At 48.2% G+C, this 22,711-nt stretch overlaps 1 protein-coding gene across 5 annotated transcripts in view; it reads left to right on the top strand.

Moving 5' to 3' along the window:
- Positions 1-22,711, top strand: part of LPP (LIM domain containing preferred translocation partner in lipoma) — a 283,835-nt gene that overhangs the window by 81,546 nt on the left and 179,578 nt on the right. The window lies entirely within an intron of this gene.

Raw genomic sequence — 22,711 nt, 5'->3', positions numbered from 1 at the left:
CGAAGGCTGTTTTTGGGCATAGGATGCATCCAGTTTTAGGAAGGAGGGAAGACAAGATAGCCTAGTTTGAGAAGTCTGTGACGTTTGTTGGCCAATAATGGATCCATTATCTAACCTACGGGTCAGGCCAGAGTTCAGTGTTCACAGCAATACAGGATACCCAAGGACTCTGTGGTGAATGGGTCAGAGAGCCCATTGAATTCAGAAAAGACAATGCTAAGCCTATATTGCATAAATCTTTAGGGTGGTCTGCGAATGCTAACTCCTTGAGTTAGCAATTTATTTATTTTTTACAGCGTCCAGGGCCTGCCAGCTCTCTCGGTTCCCCTTTCAGGTGCCAAAACCTCCTGTACGATGAAAGAGCCCTGGCTTTCAGGCTTCGCTAGAGATTTGTAGCATGGCTTGCTTAGAAACAATAGTTGCACACTCACGCACCACTCTGGTGTGTTTAGTTAGACTTTCATATCCACTAAGAGGAGATGGGGAAGTCCCGCGTTGGCCTTTCCAGCATAGGGGATCTTTCACGGCAAGTTTAATGCACGAATGAGGTTTTGTCTCGGTCTCGTTGTGGTCCCTGTAAGCCTGTGGTGTTGCATAGTGTCATGCGATTCACCGAGTGTGGTTAAGAACACACTAGAATCGTAGAATCAGAAGGGACCTCAAGGATCATCTACTCCAACCTCCTTCGATACAGGAATTGCAGCTAAGACGAGCTAGATGGACCAATTGTCTGACTCGGTACAAGTTGGCCTCTGATGTTTCTGTGAAATAGCGGGCAGTCTCTTGGTTCCATTGAGGAGTGTGTTAAGTTGTGGGTGAACATATCAGACGACACAGCGATTCTTCAAACAGCTCTTGTTTATTCATAGGCCAGAACAAAACTGAACTGAAGGGTTCAGCCAGCCTGCTTATATAGAGCTCCACTACAACGCAACAGTAACCATTTTCTGTAACTATCCAATCACTGAACGTCACTTTCAATCCCTTATTTGCATATGTGGACCTGAGTGAAAGCTATCTACAGTATCCCTCTGCTGGCACAGGGTGAGAACTTCAGTACATAACAGAGTGGACAGCAGTCGACAGCAGTCGACAGCTAGATGGACCAATTGTCTGACTCGGTACAAGTTGGCCTCTGATGTTTCTGTGAAATAGCGGGCAGTCTCTTGGTTCCATTGAGGAGTGTGTTAAGTTGTGGGTGAACATATCAGACGACACAGCGATTCTTCAAACAGCTCTTGTTTATTCATAGGCCAGAACAAAACTGAACTGAAGGGTTCAGCCAGCCTGCTTATATAGAGCTCCACTACAACGCAACAGTAACCATTTTCTGTAACTATCCAATCACTGAACGTCACTTTCAATCCCTTATTTGCATATGTGGACCTGAGTGAAAGCTATCTACAGTATCCCCCTGCTGGCCCAGGGTGAGAACTTCAGTACATAACCGAGTGGACAGCAGTCGACGGTGCCTTCCCTTCCACCAGGATGTTCACAAACATTCTGTGAGGTCACAGCAGTCTTGCCAATGGCTTGCGGCACACAGCACGTGGCCAGGTGTTAGAATTGAGCTTATTTTGTATATGGGAGTCAGTGATATGTACATTGCACCTGTTTCAGGTGGTGCTGCTGATGGGAACCCCTTGTAAAGGGAGATTAATTACAAGGGAATTAACGGACGCCTCCCAGCTCCTTCCTACATCTCGAGTTTAGCTGCAGGCCTGCTCTGGATAAACCACTCTTTTTTATTTCTTATTTGCAAAGCCATTATCTAGTCCCAAGAAGCGAGGAGAGAGAAGGAAGTAAGGTAGTCAGAGAGCAGATGCTGGGATGACTCAGCTGGCAATTTGTGATCCTGGCCTATTTCTGTCCCATTTCTAACACGCGCCTGTTCCTTTCTCTTAACGTTAGATCATTGCTGTGCAATAATGCCGTCCTCAGCTGCGCAGAGCAAGGAACACTTTCCTAACCAAAGCTTTTTCTTCCCTCATTACCAGGCTGCTGGGGGCCAGTGACCCTTTCGCGCGGCCTCGCATTGTCGCAGGTTACACCGAGTCTCGCTTCAAAGCCACTTGATCTCTCTACAGCTCTCAGTTGTGAGACGCTGCTTTGAATCCAGGGCCCCTGTTTCCTTCAGTTGGGAGGTCAGGACAGATGCGCATGGCGGATTAGCCAGCACAATAGCTCAGGCGGCGGTGGAGGGGCCATAGGGCAATAGTTGCACAGCGAGAGCAAATTGCAGTGGTACCTTGGTTCTCAAACTTAATCCGTTGCGGAAGTACATTCCTAAACCAAAGCATTTCCAAGACCAAGGCGCGCTTTCCCATAGAAAGTATGGGGGGGGGGGGAGAGAGAAAATTTGCTCCAGACTTGAAAAAACAACCCCTAAAGCAGCAATTTTGGGACACGGGTGGTGCTGTGGGTTAAACCACAGAGCCTAGGACTTGCCGATCAGAATAATATTAATAATAATAATAATAATAATAATAATAATAATAATAATAATAATAATTTTTTATTTGTACCCCGCCCATCTGGCTGGGTTTCCCCAGCCACTCTGGGCGGCTTCCACAAAGACCAAAAATGAACTAAGATGTCACACATTAAAAACTTCCCTTAACAGGGCTACCTTCAGATGTCTTCTAAAAGTCTGGTAGTTGTTTTTCTCTTTGACATCTGGTGGGAGGGTGTTCCACAGGGCGGGCGCCACCACCAAGAAGGCCCTCTGCCTGGTTCCCTGTAGCTTTGCTTCTCGCAATGAGGGAACTGCCAGAAGGCACTCAGCGCTGGACCTCAGCGTCCAGGCAGAATGATGGGGGTGGAGACGCTCCTTCAGAAGGTTGGTGGTTCGAATCCCTGTGATGGGGTGAGCTCCCGTTGCTCAGTCCCTGCTCCTGCCAACCTAGCAGTTCGAAAGCACGTCAAAGTACAAGTAGATAAATAGGTATCACTCCAGCGGGAAGGTAAACGGCGTTTCGTGCGCTGCTCTGGTTCGCCAGAAGCGAGATGAGCGCTGCAACCCCAGAGTGGGTTAAACTCTGTGGTTTAACCCACAGTGCCACCTCCGTCCCAAGGTTTCGGTTAGGAATTGGTTTTAGAAAACTCACTTTTTTTGTATTTTAATAAAGTTGTGGCCAAAATTATGCCAAAAACCTTTAACAAAATTACGGTGTGAAGTGTGAATTTGCTAGGGGTGGCTTGGGGACCTCGACACACAACTCCAGTCTTGCAGCAACGGCTGATGCCTCCACCTGGGTGCTCCTTTGGTGATGCTCCTTTGGGACTAGGGAGCCACTGTCTAGCTTCCTTCCTCAGGTTGAGTTCTGAGCCCCCAAACTGTGCTCAGACCCAGGTGTGGCAGGGATGGTGACTAAGATTTTCTGCTGCGTAGATGGCCATTGGTTGACAAAGTGAGCAAGCATTCTCTCCTGTTAACTTGTGTTTGTGTGTGTGTGTTACTTCTGTATGCTATCCCTTGCAAGTTTTTATTTTTGCTTCATTATTTTTGGGTTCGGCTTCTGATTTCCCCCCAAATATCCCCCCCACTCCCATCTTTTTATAGAAGATTGAGTGTTGTTTGGGGAGACCTTGGTTAACAGCTTTCGTGCTCACTAAATGTCATCTCGTTTGTTCTAAAGTGAAAATGGGGAGTTAGAAATGGAAAGTGTGTATTTTGTGGGAGGCTGCTTTTGGGGAAGTTGATCGGCATCCCAAAGTCCGCTTGCAAATTTCTTAACTTATAGGGGATTTCGGCTACTGCAGCTCAGCTTTCTGGCACACGTGATTTATTTGAAAAGATTTGTAAGCTGCTTTCTTAAACCCCATCCAAAGTGGCTTACAGACATAAAATAGCAAGAGATGGCAACACAATAACACAGAACTGAACACTGAAAATCAAACAACTCCTCCAAACACTGTCTACAATAATAATGATTAATAATAGCTGGGTTGGGGGGGGGGGACCATAATTCAACAGAGCCCAAATTTAACCTGTCTACTTTTGCATGGCTTGCACCTGGTTTAATTTGCATATATTTGCAATTAAATTGATTTCTAAATTTTCTAGCCCTGTTGACCCAAGAGTTTTGGATCAGCAGTGACATTAAAGAGGGTTTCACACATTTTTTTTTTTTGGGGGGGGGTGCGTATAGCTGAGAGTGTGTTGTTCGAAGGCAACAAAGCTGTTCCCCATTAGGTGCACCATTGAAGGTTGTGGGTTCAGTGAAAGATCTTTGGTAAATCAAGTTAAAATGCAATGACGATCCTTTGAGAACTCACAGATGCATGCATGCGTGGGCTCATACAACAGTTTAAGGCAGTGGTCCTAGTGCGCAGTCTATCACTCTCTGGACCAGGATACATAAAAGCAGGGGGGGGGGTTCTAGAAAAGGAAGTGCCAGAACTTTTTTCTAGAAGGAGCTGGTATGCTACTGCTGTTGTTTAAAACGCTTTCTAATATTTTTAACTGCGTTTATACATGCCTAATGTTTTAACTCTGTTTATTGCTGTAGATGTTACTACTTTGCAAATTGTTTTGGGATGCTTCGTGGGAAGCGGATCGTAAATGAAATTATTATTATTATATATCTTTATCGCGGTCCAACAAAACAGTTTCAAAACAAGATACAGTTAAGACAACCAAACAACATGCAAAAGAGACTAAATGAAATTAGTAATAAGGATAATAATAACCAATGTGCGCTTCTTTAAAAGGAAAATGCGTGGCCAGAATCCTTTTCAAACCAGGCCAGATGGAGAGAGAGAGAGAGAGAACCAGAAAATCAGTCCTTCTCTTATATTTTTCCTCCTTTCCTTTGGCTCACAACCCTGCTGGACCACGGCCTTAAAACGGACTTCCTTTGATAGTTTCCTTTTTGCAAAATTAAAAAAAAGCAGGGAAACGAAAAACCGAGGCGGGTTAGGAGAGGAAAAGGCTAAAGATCAGGTGTGGATTTTTATTTGTGGCAGGTCCCTGTTAACGACTGATACGGCATTAGCCAGGGATTAAGTGCAACATTAAAAGCAGCAGAGCTGGCTTGTTAGGAGAGGGTGGCTGCGATCCTGCTCACAATATATGACCCGCACACTGGCGGGCGGATGCAGTAATTGATTTGCTTCGTGGAGAACCTTGTCATTCCAAAGTGATTTCTTGCGACTGTTGGATTACCGCTGGACAGGACAATTAGAATTTCCTCCACAAGTCATGTTCGTCAAGGTCGGAAGTCCTAACATCTTGCTTGCTTGGGAATTCTTGCCAGAGGCTAATGTTTAACTAATTCCGGCCCCTCCCCGCCTGAACCCACACGTTCCAATTTTGTATGACAAAGCTAAAGGCAGAAGCCTTTGCACACACAAAACCTATTCTCTAAATTTGCCCACCTCTCCCCAATTGACCTGTATGTTGCAACGTTTTTATTATTCTTATTTTGATCACCGTTTACCCCCTGGGTGGCCTTGCAGAATGCAGACAGATTCATGGAGGAGGAGGCTGTCAATGGTTACTAGCCACGAGGTTGCAGAAGAGGGGGGGAAAGCTAATTTTTGGCTGCATTAATAATGTTCTGATCAAGGAAAGGAATTGTTGTTTAGTCATTTAGTTGTGTCCGCCTCTTCGTGATTCCATGGACCAAAGCACACCAGGCACTCCTGTCTTCCACTGCCTCCCGGAGTTTGGTCAAACTCATGCTGGTAGCTTCGAGAACACTGTCCAACCATCTTGTCCTCTGTTGTCCCCTTCTCCTTGCGCCCTCCATCTTTCCCAACATCAGGGTCTTTTCCAGGGAGTCTTCTCTTCTCATGAGGTGGCCAAAGTCTTGGAGTCTCAGCTTCAGGATCTGTCCTTCCAGTGAGCACTCAGGGCTGATTTCCTTCAGAATGGAGAGGTTTGATCTTCTTGCAGTCCATGGGACTCTCAAGAGTCTCCTCCAGCACCAGAATTCAAAAGCATCCATTCTTCGGCGATCAGCCTTCTTTATGGTCCAGCTCTCACTTCCATACATCACTAACCTTTACCTTTACCTTTAAGCAATGTTCTTGGGAAATCAAGGAAGTTTTGTTGCCTTGCTGTGGGGCCGCACGAGGACGCCTGCACGATTTCAGATCAATGGCAATTTCAGGCAGCTTTGTGGGTTCTCTGAGCTGAGCTGAGAACTCGGGACGGAGATTGTGACCTCAAGCCTCAGCGAAGGTAGTTTGTGGGCAATTGAGGCAGGAGGGTGATTCCTGGGATGGAAACCGAGAAAGCAAAATAGGAAACCCTGGCTTCTGCTGAACGGCCGAGCGACTCTGGGTTCTAGGACAGTGGCCTCTCAGCTGTGATTTCTGGCAGAGGACATGCTAGTCATGCTAAGTCTCCTGGGCTTAAAGGCCGTGAAAAAGGCAAATTGCATGTCAGAGATCATTAGGAAAGGAACTGAAAATAAAACAGCTGACAGTGACTGGGGAAACCCAGCCAGATGTGTGGGGTATAAATAATAAATTGTTATTATTATTATTATTATTGTTGTTGTTGTTGTTGTTGTTATCCATTGACAAGCCCATCTGCCTTTCACTTTCCTCTGCAGCACATGCAGAAATCGCCTTCTTGACCACTGGACCCACGATTGGTCCAGTCTGCTCCATTCGCCAGAACCTGTGGGTTTCAGACCCATTGGCTCCTTCACCTGGTTTAGTCGGCTAGTCGAAATCGTTCCCCAGGGTGTGGCCACGGTCAGCTGCCGATAGTTTTTTATTTTTATTTTACATAATTTTTAATTAAATTTTCTGATTTACAATTTAACATATTCATTTAAACAACCTTGAAATATCAATCACTTCCCTTTCTTCTCTTTCCATGGTTCAATTTGCGTAACATAAATCCCTGCATATTTTATATAAACTAAACCATTCAGTATTCCATTATTACATGTATTTTAATGTATTTTAATCTTTTGTTGGAAGCCGCCCAGAGTGACTGGGGAAACCCAGCCAGATGGGCGGGGTATTAATAATAATAATAAAATAATAATAATAATAATAATAATAATAATAATAATAATAATAATAATTACATCCATCAAAACTTGTGTACACTGTTGCATTTATCTTAATGCTGCCCACCTTTTCAAATGCACACAATTCCCCCCCCCCCATATATTCAACAAACATTTCCCAATCTTCTTTAAACCTATGTTCTTCTTGTTCTCTTATTCTATGAGTTAGGTCCGCAATCTGCTCATATTCCATAATTTGGTGTTGCCATTCTTCTTTGGTTGGGACCTCACTCGTTTTCCATTTTGGAGTTAACAAAACACAGGCCGCAGTAGCGGCGTACATAAATAACCTTTAAAAATAAATAAATTGAGCAAATTTAACACGTCAAATTATAAATCAATATAACCAATTACCGGTACATTTCCCCCGCCCCCCCTTCCCCCCTCAAAATACTTCCCTCAGCTCCCCTCTCTGATTTCTTTATACATGTTATTCTCTGCATATTGTAAAATTGTACATATCATTGCCTTATCTATCATATGTTCTACTAATAAATTTGAGGATGTTTATTCAAAACCTGCCAAATCATTTTGTCGTCTTTTTAGATAATTTGTAAAAAGGTCCCATTCTTCCTTGAAGCCACGGTTGTCCTTATTACGCAGTTTGTATGTCAACTTTGCCAACTCCGCATAGCTCATCCATTTTTCTTGCCATTGTTCTTTCTTTGGGATTTCCTCATTCTTCCATCCTTGTGCTAACAAGACTCTTGCCGCTGTTGTTGCGTACGTAAATAAGTTCATAAATAACCCTTTTTTTGACACCTGGGAATTCAGTCTGAATTATCCCCAACAGAAAGGACTCTGTTTTTGTTGTTGTTGTTGAAAAGTGTTTTTAAACATTCCCCCCCCCCAATTTGTTATATGTAAAAGAGTATTGGGAAATAATTTATAACAGCTGCTGACAGTTTCTAGGAGCCGCAGGTGAGAGCTGAGTGCAGGCTGGGGAACAAAAGTGGACAAACTCCTCCAGAAGGGGCACAGTGTGCCCCCCACCAGAGGTACCAGCCCTCCCCTAATACCCCATAAATTCTGGAGGTCACTTGGGTGCTGCTAATGCAGTGGTTTGACTTCACCCCTGTTGGCACACTCCATTGTCTCTCAAGACAGACGGATGCCAACGAAATGCAGTTATACAAACCTATGGTTTGGCTACGTTTGGAATACTGTGTGCTGTTCTGTCTGCCCCACCTCAAAAAGAGTCAGAGACGGTTCAGCAAAGGGCACCCCAAATGATGAAGGGGGTGGGCCATCTCCCCAGTGATGCAAGGATGCAGCATTTGGGGACATTTTAGTTTTGAGAAAAGACGAGTAAGGAGCAATATGTTGTTGTTGTTGCTTAGTCGTTTAGTTGTGTGCGCCCCTTCGTGACCCCCTGGACCAGAGCACGCCAGGCCCTCCTGTCTTCCACTGCCTCCCACAGTTTAGTCAAACTCATGCTGGTAGCTTCGAGAACACTGTCCCACCATCTCGTCCTCTGTCGTCCCCTTCTCCTTGTGCCCTCAATCTTTCCCAACATCAGGGTCTTTTCCAGGGAGTCTTCTCTTCTCATGGGGTGGCCTGAGTATTGGAGCCTCAGCTTCAGGATCTGTCCTTCCAGTGAGCACTCAGGGCTGAGTTCCTTCAGAATGGAGAGGTTTGATCTTCTTGCGCCGCTGCGGGTTGCGCTCTTTTCATGTTGTGAATGGGCCTCCGAAATGGATCCCGTTTGCAACCAGAGGTACCACTGTATTTTAAGGTTTGTGTATAATAAAGGATTATAAAAAATAAAAAAAGGAAAGAGAGAAGTTTGCAGGAGGATAAAAGGCTCGAGAAGAGAGTAAAAGCAAAGGACATTAGGAAAGTCTCACGCTTATCAAACTTCTCCAAGCTGGGTGAGGCTTTGGGGTCTGTAAGTTTTGTTCTGGTCTGACGTGGGTCAGCTCCCAAACCTGGTTTTAGCACATCCCTTGCACCCGCTCCTTAAAAATAATATGCTAATCTGTAGAAATTGCTGAGAGGAGTTTCGCCTATGCCAGTTCCCTGACCTTCCTTCCCACTCGGTTATTTAATGTGGCATCAGCCTGCTCTGGTCTACAGCCGACGTGGCAGATTGGCATTGAAACTTGCTGCGGACTTTTGCCGCGAATGGAGACACGGTTGAAGGAGGCGCAGAACTTCCCCTGGAGGGTTTTTGCAGTGTGTTCGCATCCTTCTTTTCCATCTCCTCTCCACATCCTTGCAGATCCTTTCGGCCTGATCTGAATCCTCGAAACGTGCCCGGGGTTTTTGCTCCTCGGAGGCCACCATTGCTCAACAGGGGAGAATAAACTACGTGCCGCACGCGTCATGGGTTCGGAGTGGCTGCATCCGCCTCAATCTTTCCTCTAAAGTTTTGCAACATTGCTCAGCTCTCTCCCCATGATTTATAAAAAGGCAAAACAGGAAAAGAAAAGAAAAAGCAAGCTGAATTCATTTCGAGAGTGATGGGGGAGGGAATTGAGAAAGCGAGAGCCTTTACAGTAAGTCTCGGGTTTTCAATGACAGAAACTCGACTCTTAGAAGTCTCTGGGTGTTGCAGAAACCCACTTTCACATCACGAAAGACAAAAAAAAAAACTCCCCTGAATTTGGAAATATCTGCAGGATGTCTCAGAAACCACAGAAAGTAAAAGGGTGCTCTTATTTCCCCCCGCCACTCGTTTGGGTGGGCTTGGTCCTTTCTTGATAGAATGATCTCCAAATATTCCTGGATGTTCAGACTTGCTGAGCTGCCTAAGGCTGCTGCCGGAAGGTGTAGACTTGTTGATGTGCACAGCTCAACTGTGGTGTACCTAAACTGTACACTTGTTGTACACTGTACGTGGGTGGCATTGTGGTCTAAACCACTGAGCCTCTTGGGCTTGCCAATTGGAAGGTCGGCGGTTCAAATCCCCATGACGGAGTGAGCTCCCGTTGCTCTGCCCCAGCTCCTGCCAACCTAGCAGTTCGAAAGCACACCAGTGCGAGAAGATAAATAGGTACCACTATGGTGGGAAGGTAAATGTGTTTCCATGCTCTCGGGCTTCCGTCACGGCGTCCCTTTGCACCAGAAGCAGTTTAGTCCTGCTGGCAAACATGACCCGAAAAGCTGTCTGCGGACAAATGCTGGCTCCCTCTGCCTGAAAGCGAGATGAGTGCCACAACCCCATAGTCACCTTTAACTGGACTTAACTGTCCAGGGGTCCTTTACCTTTACCTTTTACGAGTGTACAGCTCAATTATTTGTGTACACAGATACAGTGGTACCTCGGGTTAAGAACTTAATTCGTTTTGGAGGTTTGTTCTTAACCTGAAACTGTTCTTAAGCTGAAGCACCACCTTAGCTAATGGGGCCTCCTACTGCCGCCACGCCGCCGGAGCACGATTTCTGTTCTCATCCTGAAGCAAAGTTCTTAACCTGAAGCACTATTTCTGGGTTAGCGGAGTCTGTAACCTGAAGTGTCTGTAACTCGAAGCGTCTGTAACCCGAGGTGCCACTGTACACCCATTGAATGTAACATGGCAGCCCACCTGAGTAGGGATGCAAGAAGACATAGTTTACTGTTCAGCCCTTTGTTGAATTGCCAGAGATGCATTTTAAATAAAAGCACACATTCTACCCACGTAAAAACACCAGGCGGGCCCCACAAATAAACCAGAGATGCATGTTAAATAAAAGGACACATTCTACTCATGTAAAAACATGCTGATCCCCGGGCCTTAGGTTGCCTACCCATGGGTTAGAGTGTCAATATAGGAGGACCAGGAAGACACAAGTTTGAAAACCCCGCTCCCTGCCTTTCAGCCTAGCCTACCTCTCAGGGTTGTTGTGGGGGTTAAATCATTAGGAGATGCTGGACTCTCTGTCTCTGGAGGCTTTTAAGCAGAGGTTGGATGGCTGTCTGCCAGGGATTCTTCCGCTATGGTTCCTGCATTGCAGGAGGCTAGACTAGATGGCCCTGGGGGGTCCCTTCCTCTTTGATTCCGTAATATAGTAAACACACTGGAAGAGTAATTTCTCTCTCTCTCCTCCTCCTCTTTCTCCAAACCCCACAAGACAAGCCCTTTGGAGGTGGGGGGGGGGTTTCCCCAGGCAAAAGCATCACACACAGTTCTTATTGTTTTCTTCCATCCTGAGAGAGAGCAACTCTCTCCCCCCAGGAGAGAGAAAATATGGGGCATGCAACCTTTTAGAAAAAGAGTTTTGGAGCAGTTTGGAGCTATTCTGCGTGTCTGAAGCCACTCTGGGAGATCGAGGGATTTGCAGGAAAGGTCACTCGGAAGAAGAGGGAAAACAGGCTTGTTGGGGGGGGGGGGCTGAGAGCAAGGGACACTGTCTCTCTTTCTCAAGCTGTGGATTTCCCCTTGCTATAATAAAACCTGCAGCATCTTCTCCAGTGGCTCCGCGGAGAGTCATAAGTTCTGCCAGTCATGCTCTGTTAATCCCAGCTTGCCTTCTCTTATTTGATTAAGACGCTGGAAAGAAAGAAGACCATGCAAGCGATTTTCCCCGCCCCCTTGAGCTGTCGTGCGAGGGAAGTTTCGGCATAAATGCCTCTCGTGGAGGTGGCCCCGAAAAGGCCGCTTCCAGAAGTGGGAGGTCAGGGCAACGGGGATTCGGAGCAGAGGGAACCGCTGCTTCTTTCAAAAAGCTTTCTTCTCTCTGCTTCCAAAACGGCCGCACCGAAAACGCAGAACATTGCATTTACTGGTCCAGAACCCGTCCTCTCGGAAATGCCAGGAGCCTACTGGGCTATTGCATTCTCCGCTGGCAGTTGGCAGGGGACTTGACTGGCATTTCCTGGATTTGAGCTGCAGAGAAGCAGATGGAAGGCCAACGACATCTTTCTATCTGGCAGGCGATTTCGGCAACAGAACATGCCGCTGCCTAGGAACACGGCAGAGGCACCGGGCTCTTTTTTGGGGGTGTCTGGCATGTGCCAGCTGGTGCCCCTGTTTTGGCTCCTCCCTTAGCATGGCCGAGTGGGGATTTGAACCCAGGTCTCTCCCTGGTCCTAGCAGTCTAACACTCTTAACTGCTGAACCACGCTGGAGAACCCGGATTTGACTTACAAGGGTAGTGGGTGGCAATTGCAATTGCGCTCTGGGGGAGAGGAAAGAGCCCCCAAATCGCCCCAGTTTGCTTCATTATTCCCTCCCAAAAAAGAGAACTGAGGCACGCCCCAAGGATTTTGATCTCCCCCCCCCCCCGGGATCTGCCAAGGGATCCAGTCAATCACTGGGTCTTCTTCAGCAGCGCAGGCCTGTCCCTAGGCGCAGTTGCAAAAAAGTGGGAAACGAAATTGTTGTTTAGTCGTTTAGTCGTGTCTGACTCTTCATGACCCCCTGGACCAGAGCACGCCAGGCACTCCTGTCTTCCACTGCCTCCCGCAGTTTGGTCAAACTCATGTTGGTAGCTTCAAGAACACTGTCCCGCCATCTCGTCCTCTGTCGTCCCCTTCTCCTTGTGCCCCCCATCTTTCCCAACATCAGGGTCTTTTCCAGGGAGTCTTCTCTTCTCATGAGGTGGCCAAAGTCTTGGAGCCTCAGCTTCACGATCTGTCCTTCCAGTGAGCACTCAGGGCTGATTTCCTTAAGAATGGATAGGTTTGATCTTCTTGCAGTCCATGGGACTCTCAAGAGTCTCCTCCAGCACCAGAATTCAAAAGCATCCATTCTTTGGCGATCAGCCAAAGAAACGGAATAATGGAGTTTATTGCAATGGGTTCAGAAGCTCCAAGTGTCCCGATTTTCCTGGGACCGTCCCATAACTATGCAAGGCTTCTGATGTGATCCCAGAATGTCCCTATTTTCCCTGCCAGCATTGCTGATTGGGAAGGAGGGCTTCCCTGGGTGGGAAGAAAAGGCAGAGCAGAACACAAGAAATCTTGATCTTTTAAAATAGATGTCAGGGAACTGCCATCGGCAGGACAGGAGGTGCCAAGGCTCTCTGAGGTAGAGAGAGACTTGACACCTGAAGAGGGAACCAGTAGGGGGCGAACAGGAACGTCAAGGGAAGGGGAGTCGGAGGAATGGCTCAGAGATGCTTCCAGTGAAAACAGTGGGGAAGTCTCAGGGCCCCCTATAGGAACACCCGTTCCTCGGCGGAAACTGTCACGCAGAGAGTCCAGAAGACGTGTTTCCGTTAAGGAGCTTTTATGTTGGAAACGTTTCCGAAAGCAGCCACTTTCGGATTCTGCTAGCGACTGACGCAGCCATGCTGGAGGGGCTCCGTCACAGGCAGAGGTTTGAGAAGCGGTTCAAACTCTGAGGGATTGCAATTTACACACAAGCAGCTCTTCATCCCATCACAGCAATCCGAAAGTCATCGACAGCTAGCTTGTGCCAGGGAGAGGCATCATGAGCGAACCAGCAGGAACCGGAGGGGCAGCTGGAGGTCCAAGCCTGGAGGAAAGGTATAGGACGTTGGAAATCCAGCTTGCCTTGCAGACGGCGAGGCTGGAAGAAAGGAGGGCTCAGGATGCAGAGAGGGGGAGGGAGAAAGCCACCCCACTCAACAGAAAGATGCCAGGATTGGTGCAGAAATTTGGGGGGGACCCCAGGAACTACCATGCCTTTAGGACAGAGATGCAATATGCTCTCAATCTGCAATTCGATGACTTCCCTGATGAGGAATCGCGAGTGGCTTTTGTAATTAGCCACCTCGAATCAGGGGCGAAGGACTGGGTTAGACCCTTGATGGCAGCAAATAATGAGATCCTAAAGGACGCGATGAAGTTTTTTCGTGCCATGGACCTGATGTTTTCCAGTGACATTGAGCAGGGAGGAGTGCGAAGGCAGTTAATGGCTTGCAAACAGGGAAACCGGACTGTCCGTGAGTACTGGACTGAGTTCACTATGTTGATTCATCGATTGGGGTGGGACTTGGCTTCTGAGCCCATTCAAATGCTTTTTGAAGAGGGTCTGTCTTCGTCCTTGAAAGATGAACTTTCCCGGAACCCCAGAGCAGAGTCTATGGACCAGCTGACTAAAGCCGCGCTAGCCATTGGAGCGCGCCAGGAGGCGAGGGCTTTGGAGAAGCGGGAGGGGAAAGGAGAACGTTGGAGGGAGCTCCGCATTCCAGACATTCCAGAGCAGCCTTTCCCGCCGGCAGAGCCGATGGAAGTGGGAACAGCGCGTGCGCGCACAGTTTCAAACATCGGTGAAGGGCGGAAGAAAGAGGGAAAGGGCGGGAAAAAATGCTATCTCTGCCAACAGCCAGGACACTTTGCCAGAGTCTGTCCACGGAGAAAGGAATGGCAAGGCATGGCAGGAGCTGTTGGGGGAGAGGAGGAGGAAGGCACAGAGCAGGTAAAAGCCAACGCCTGGCTGCCGTCGGGGCACAGCAGCCAGGCTCAAAAGTAGTGAGAGTGCCCACACCAGAACCTCCCAGGCCTGCTCTAGTGATAGAGGTGTTGCTAGAGCTGCCAAATGGACACCCCCTACAGATCAAAGCCCTGCTGGATTCAGGCAGCTCCTGTAATTTCATGAGTAAGGAGTTCGCAGCTGAGCACCAGATACAAACCCTCCCCTTAAGTAAACCCCTGCAGGTAACCACGATTGACGGCAGAGAGCTGTTGGGAGGAGAAGTGAACCAACAGACTGTTCCCATGATAATGAGGGTGGCAAGACACACCGAGAGGATAGCGTTTAATGTGGCCACATTGGGAGGAGCTCCCATTATTTTGGGGATGAGCTGGCTGGCACTTCACGATCCTCTAGTGGGATGGCACCAGAGGGTGGTCTCCTTTGGGTCGGCGCATTGCCTGGAACACTGCAAGCAGGGGAAGGATCCAGGGGGAGCCAAGATCACCTTAGCCGGGATGGAGGTAATGAAGCAAGGGGAGGTGCCTCCGCAATATGCAGATCTGAGCAACGTATTCAGCGAAAGAGAAGCGGACAAACTGCCGCCGCATAGACCCTTTGACTGTCAAATCAACCTACTCCCGGGGGCTCAACTCCCAGTGGGCAAGCTGTACGCCATGTCAGACAGGGAGATGCAGGAGCTGAGGGAGTTCATTGACAAAAACCTGAAGAGGGGTTTCATCAGAGAGTCCCGAGCGGTGGGGGGCAGCCCAGTGTTTTTTGTGGACAAAAAAAACACAGATAAGCCGAGACTTGTAGTGGATTTCAGGGCCCTAAACGCCGTGTCGGAACCCCTGGCCTTTCCTATGCCCCGAATTGATGACATTCTGACCAGGGTGAGGAAGGGGAAGATTTTTACAAAACTGGACCTGCGGGGGGCGTATAATCTGATACGAATAAGGAAGGGGGATGAATGGAAGACCACCATGTTCACCCCTTTGGGAGCATTTGAATACCTCGTAATGCCCTTCGGTCTCCAAGCCGGCTCCGCATGTTTTCAAGCTTTCATCAACCACGTCCTGGGGCCGTTGCTCTACAAGAATTGTGTGGCCTTTTTGGATGACGTGTTGGTGTATTCGGAAAATGAAGAGCAGCATGTGAGGGACGTGAGAGAAGTGTTGGGCCGGCTGCAAGCCAATCAGCTGTGGGTGAAACTGGAGAAGTGCCAGTTTCATGCCAAGGAGGTGGAATTCCTGGGGTACCGCCTGTCAGACCAAGGATTGGCCATGGATCCAGGCAAGGTCCAGGCGGTGCTGGAATGGAAGACACCGAAAACCAAGAAGGATGTGCAAAGATTCCTGGGGTTTGGGAACTTTTATCGGAAGTTCATCAAGAATTTTGCACACTTGACGGCGCCCATCACCGACTGCCTCAGTAGCAAGAAGAAATTTGTTTGGACGGCGGAGGCGGAGAGAGCTTTTGAAGAACTGAAAAGGGCTTTCGCTTCGGAAGAACAACTTCTGCATGTGGACCTACAGAAGCCCATGAGGGTGGAGACAGACGCGTCAGACAGAGCGGTGGGGGCTGTGCTTCTTCAGCCGGGAAGAAATACGTCAGGGTGGAGACCGTGTGCCTTTTTCTCGAGGAAGCTGAATAAGTCCGAGCGGAACTACACGGTGTATGACAGGGAACTACTTGCCATTCACGAAGCGTTCCGGCGGTGGAGACATTTATTGATTGGGGCACAACACAAGGTGCAAGTGTGCACCGACCACAAGAATTTGGAGTATTGGAGAACAGCTCGAGTACTCAACCAACGGCAAGTGAGATGGGCACAGGAATTTTCCAAATTCCACTTTGAGATTTGTTATGTACCAGGCCCAGAGAACGTCAGGGCGGACGCTCTCTCACGCAAACCAGAGTACTTGGAAGGGGAGGGGGCAAGCGAAGAAAGACATGTCATTCCTGAGGACCGCTGGGTGTGTGGGGCGGCGCTGGTGGGGAGACGAGAGCTGGTAGAAGAAACGGAAACTGACGAATATGCCCAAAATAAGCTCAGAGGCCTCAGGGGAGAGGGCGAGAGCCCGGAGGGTTTTGAAGAAAGAAATGGGGCATTGTATTACAAAGGGGCACTGTATATACCAGAAGGTGAATTGAGAGGGAGGGTACTCAAGCAGTTGCATGATAGTCCCACGGCGGGACATTTTGGACAACACAAGACCATGTGGATGGTCACCAGGGAGTTTTGGTGGCCCAAGGTGAGGGAAGATGTAAAGGAGTATGTAAGAGGGTGTGACCAATGCCAGAGGGCCAAGGGGGAAAGAAGGGCGCCGGCAGGGTTATTGGAACCACTACCCACGCCAGAACGGCCTTGGGAGGCGGTATCAATAGATTTTATGACGGATCTGCCCAAATCCAAAGGGAAGACGGCCATCATGGTAGTAGTGGACCTGTTAACTAAGATGTGCCACTTTGTAGCATGTTCACATGCAGTCACAGCGGAAGAAACAGCGAAGTTGTTTGTAGAACACGTCTTCCGGCTGCATGGCGCCCCCTTGAGGGTTGTCTCGGACCGCGGGAAACAATTTACTTCCAGGTTCTGGAGGAAGCTCATGAGCTTGCTGCACGTGGAAGTCAATTTTTCGACGGCCCGGCATCCTGAAACCAATGGGCAGGCGGAAAGAGCAAATGGCATCCTCCAACAATATCTGAGGTGCTATGTCAATGACAGAGGGAATGATTGGGTCGAAAAGCTGGCGCTGGCAGAATTTGCCTACAACAATGCGGAGCATGTGTCCACAGGGATGAGCCCCTTTTTGGCCAATTACGGGTGTCACCCCAGGGCATTCCCGGGGGAGGGGGGCGAGAGATGGAGCGTCCCAGCGGCCGAACAGTTTGTAGAAGAGATGGAAGCGATCCATCGTCAGCTTCAGCTCAACTTAGAAAGGGCCAAGGCTCAATATAAGAAGCAGGCAGACAAGAGCAGGAGGGAAGGTGAAACCATAAGGGTGGGGGATCAGGTGTGGTTGTCCACCCAAGGGTTGCCGTTCAAAGGGGGTTGTAAGAAATTAAGACCCAAGAGATTGGGACCTTTTGAGGTCATTCAGCAGGTCAACCCAGTGGCTTTCAAACTCCGGTTACCCAACCACATGAAATTGCATCCAGTGTTCCACAGGTCATTACTGTCACCGTACAAGGGGGGAGGTGAAGAGGAGCACACCAGGGGACCGGTCTTGGAGGAGAGGGAAAGCAGTAACCATGTAGCGGAAATCCTCGATTCCAGGTGGAAGGGCAATCAGGTGGAGTATTTAGTGGCGTGGGAAGGGGAACCGGAGTCAGAAAACACCTGGGTGACTGCAGAGGAGGTCAATGACGAGGTTTTAACAGAAACGTTCCACCAAAGATTCCCGCGGAAACCACAGCCGGTAGCAAGGTTTAGAAGGGAGTATTTCGGCACCACAGACGAGGAAGAGGAACTGGAAGGATTCGCGGAGTCGGAGTTGGAAGAAGGAACGGACTCAGATGACGAGGAGTACCGAGAGACTAGGAACCACAACGAGTGGAGAAAGGTGTTCGAAACTTCAGACGATGAGGAAGGTTCTTTCCGGGGTTTTACCTCCTCACAACCCGTAGGGGAGGAGACGGGAGGGGGTGAAGGGGGCCCTGGAGGGGAGGTGGATGTCAGGGAACTGCCATCGGCAGGACAGGAGGTGCCAAGGCTCTCTGAGGTAGAGAGAGACTTGACACCTGAAGAGGGAACCAGTAGGGGGCGAACAGGAACGTCAAGGGAAGGGGAGTCGGAGGAATGGCTCAGAGATGCTTCCAGTGAAAACAGTGGGGAAGTCTCAGGGCCCCCTATAGGAACACCCGTTCCTCGGCGGAAACTGTCACGCAGAGAGTCCAGAAGACGTGTTTCCGTTAAGGAGCTTTTATGTTGGAAACGTTTCCGAAAGCAGCCACTTTCGGATTCTGCTAGCGACTGACGCAGCCATGCTGGAGGGGCTCCGTCACAGGCAGAGGTTTGAGAAGCGGTTCAAACTCTGAGGGATTGCAATTTACACACAAGCAGCTCTTCATCCCATCACAATAACAATAATAATAGAAAATGCCTTGTGCATCTGTGTCTAACCTTGTCTTCTTCCAAAAAAATATTTGTTGGTGTGTGCTTTTCTTTCTGTAAATCCACCAAACAATAAAATAAATTTGGGTTTATGGGTTTTTCTCAGGACGGTGGAGGCCATGTGATGTATGCCATTGGTTTGGTGGGGCTGGCAGTCACCCTTCTGATAGTCTGGGACGTGGGGGGCAAAAAGGGGGGGTTGAGGAGGGTCAGGTGGTGAGGGCATGAGAAATGCCCCTATTTTCATCGGAGGAATGTTGGAGGGTATGTGAGTTATTTGGGGGATCTCTGAGTCGACCCTTGGGGTCCCTTCCAGCGCTATAATCCTGTGATTCTTCTCCTGCGTCACTTAGACTTGTTGTAAGCAAACGGTGTGCAAACTGTCAGAATAAATAAAGTAACCCCACGAAGAAAGAAAGAAAGAAAGAGAAACTTCTGGAGATCTGTAATTAACACAGCCAGCCCGTGACTGGAGCAGGTTTGCGGCGAATGAGCATCTTTGCTCAGCTTTGATGGTTGTGATTCAGAAAAAAAAGTTATTAAACAGACAGGAGGTAGGAAGACTATATATAAATACGCAAAGCTGTGTTTCAAGTCAGCCTGCGAGGAAGGAGTGAAAATTGCATCTTTATTTCTCTCTTTTCTGAGTCATCTTCAAAGGACAGATCATAATGATGCAGAGGTTTGGCCCAGAGAAGGCTAACGTTTTGGAGACTGTAGGAGAGGGAGGCCAGCCTTTGCAGCCCCAAATTTGGGGCTCTGTGTGGGCTCTGTTGTATGTCTCTGTTGTTTAACCATTGGCAATTTTATTGACTGACTAATGGATCTGTAAGATTTATTAACAGCCTTCCACCGCAAGCTCCCAGGGTGGGTTACAGCAATAGAATATGCAATTATATATGGAAAACGAAAGCTTCGCGGCCATAAAAGAAGGGGAATCATTTGAAATGGGGCAGAACCGTATCGGTTTTGCAAAAGAGATGGGTCCCATGAAAGAGAAACGTGATAAGTGTCAAGGCCAGGACAGAGGTCCCTCTTTGGAAAAGGGTGAAAGTTGTATAATGAAAATCAAAGAATAATAGAAGTTTGAAGGGACCACAGGGGTCATCTAGTCCAACCCCCTGCAAGGCAGGAATCTTTGCCCAATGTGGGGGTTGAACGTGTGATGACCTGGGACTCGGACTCAGACTTGCAATCAGAGTTAGTCTCAGTCTGCACCGGATCCTTTGCCTCAGGCATCATCTGAGCCAAGTCTGGGGCCTGATCCTGAAGATTTTTTTTCTTGATTTCTCCCTCTAAAAACTAGGTGCGCCCTATGGTCTGGTGCGCCCTATGGAGCGAAAAATACGGTCTTTTATTTATTTATTTAATGGTTATGATTTTCATGAACTATAGCAGCTGCTTTACACAAGAGGTGTTGGACTCTTCTTCCTTGCAGGATTTTTTAAAGCAGAGGTGGGACGGTCATGCATGATCTAGCTGAGATTCCTGCATCGCAGGGCAGAAGTCTTTTCTTCTTGCTTCGAAGCAATAACTGAAAGGGACCCCTGGTGTCCCTTCCAAGGCTAAGAGGCCTATTCTTCTTTGCTCCCTCAGTGGAGAGGGGTCTGAAGGCTCGGATCAGAGAACACCTGGCATCTTCCTAACACCACATCTCCGTCTCTCTCCCTCTCGACGCACCAAAGTCAGTTTCCAAGGCACGAAATTCTGCCTGAGCAAAAATGTGCGACTTACCCCCTTGTTACCATTCTAAATATACCCCGGTTGCCAAGGCAACAAAGGGGAGACTGACGGGTCTCGCACACGTCCTGCATCTATCTAATTGTCAGCATTTCAAGACTGACTCAGAAGAAAACATCGCCTGAGATGTCTTATCGCCATGGTTACCACCGGCTTAAGCTACAGGTGTTTTCAAGCTGCCAAGCCGGAGTCCACCGACTGATTGAGGGTCGCAGGTGCTGCTGGCTGCTAAGTTGTGGGGTGCAGGGAGAGGGTGGAAAAGCTCTTGCAAGCCCCCAAAAGAAAGGGGAAAGGGTAAAGGACCCCTGACAGTTAAGTCCAGTCGAGAACGACTCTGGAGTTGCGGCGCTCATCTCACTTTACTGGCCAAGGGAGCTGACGTTTGCCCGCAGACAGTTTTTCCGGGTCATGTGGCCAGCATGACTAAGCCGCTTCTGGCAAAACCAAAGCTGTGCATGGAAACACCGTTTACCTTCCCACCGGAGCGGTACCTATTTATCTACTTTGACGTGCTTTCAAACTGCTAGGTTGGCAGGAGCAGGGACCGAGCAATGGGAGCTCACCCCGTCGCAGGGATTTGAACCACCGACCTTCCTTTCAGCGAGCCCTAGGCTCTGTGGTTTAGAGACCACAGCGCCACCCGCGTCCTCTTTCTGCTATCTTACTGAGATGCTAAGAAGAAACACAAGAGAGCATCTTGGCAAATGCTTCGTTTTTGGGTGTGCTTCTGCCGCTTGTGTTTGGCAAGTGGGGTGTGGGAAGAGAGGACAAATATTCGTGTAGCACCGAGGACGTGACCTTAATCTGGCAATATTTGAAGGCACGCCTTCAACCCACAAATACACTCAAGGAAGGCTGGCTAACTTTGGATTTCCTGGGGCAAGACTCTGCCTGCTGAAAGTGAAATGAGCAGTCGGCCTGGTTCCATGCAAGCAACTGAGTACATTGGTCACTTGGTCAGTCTCAGGGCCACATTTAAGTGCAGTTGCCCTGATCACGATCTGGTGCCACTTTGAGAACAGCTTTGGGGGACCTTTGGCCCACCAGATGCAACACAGCAATACAGTGGTACCTTGGTTCTCAAACTTAATCCGTTCCAGAAGTTCATTCCAAAACCAAAGCGTTCCAAAACCAAGGTGTGCTTCCCCATAGAAAGTAATGCCAAATGGAGTAATCCGTTCCAGACTTTTAAAAACAACCCCTAAAACAGAAATTTAATTTTACGGTCTCTATTGTTGTTCTGTTAATGGTTCTCTTGGCTTTGCAACTTTTATCCATTTCCGCAGTCACACAATCAATCAGTAGCTAAAATGGGTTCTACTGCTACTACTACTACTACTACTACTAATTTATTATTTATACCCCGCCCATCTGGCCGGGCTTCCCCAGCCACTCTGGGCGGCTTCCAAAAGAATATTAAAATACTGTGATACATCAAACATTAAAAGCTTCCCTAAACAGGGCTGCCTTCAGATGTCTTCTAAAAGTCTGGTAGTTGTTGTTCTCTTTGACATCTGGTGGGAGGGAGTTCCACAGGGAGGGTGCCACTACCGACAAGGCCCTCTGCCTGGTTCCCTGTAACTTGGCTTCTCGCAATGAGGGAACTGCCAGAAGGCCCTCGGGGCTGGACCTCAGTGTCCGGGCAGAACAATGAGGGTGGAGATGCTCCTTCAGGTCTACTGGACTGAGGCCGTTTAGGGCTTTCAAGGTCAGCACCAACACTTTGAATTGTGCTTGGAAACATCCTGGGAGCCAATGTAGGTCTTTCAAGACCGGTGTTATATGGTCTCGGCGGCCGCTCCCAGTCACCAGCCTGGCTGCCGTGTTCTGGATTAGTTGTACACAGTCACAAAAACAAATTAACCGAAAAAGCCACACAAACAAAAACACATATTTTTTTGTGAAAACAAAAGCACCAAATATAATCTCAAAATATCTAATCGGAAGCGGAAGACTCAAACAGGAAGAGGAACACTCTAATCGGAAGCGGAGGACTAAAAATGGAGCGTGTTCAGCTTCTGAAAAAGCGTTCACAAACTGGAACAGTCATTTCCGGGTTTGCAGCATTTGGGTACCAAGTTGTTCGTGAACTAAGCTGTTCATAAAACAACTTCTGTTTCAGTGTATCTGAAGAAGTGTGCATGCACACGAAAGCTCATACCAAGAACAAACTTAGTTGGTCTCTAAGATGCTACTGGAAGGAAATTTTTTATTTTATTTTGACATCAGACTGGTAAAGCACTTAGGAGCATTATGAAAAACAACTTTCACATTGCATTGTGAAGAGGGAGTCCCCTGCGTCTGTATATTTTGCACAAAAGAGAAAATCTCACCGAACAGCACAGGATTTTTCAGGGTCCTTTGTGCCTTTGACAACACGCAGTTTATGAGTTACTGTTTCTGCTCATGCTAAGCTTCCCATATTTTTATCCCAAAGCAAAAGTCGCACGTCTTGTAAGGCTTTCCATTTTTAATCCATTCCATTGTTAATCTTTATTTATCCCTCGTTCTTCACCCCG

The sequence above is a fragment of the Podarcis tiliguerta genome (assembly GCF_965153285.1).
Source record: "Podarcis tiliguerta genome assembly, chromosome: 5".
Taxonomy (NCBI): Eukaryota; Metazoa; Chordata; class Lepidosauria; order Squamata; family Lacertidae; genus Podarcis; species Podarcis tiliguerta.
Note: the sequence above shows the minus strand (reverse complement) of the source record. Positions and strands in the feature narration are given on the sequence as shown.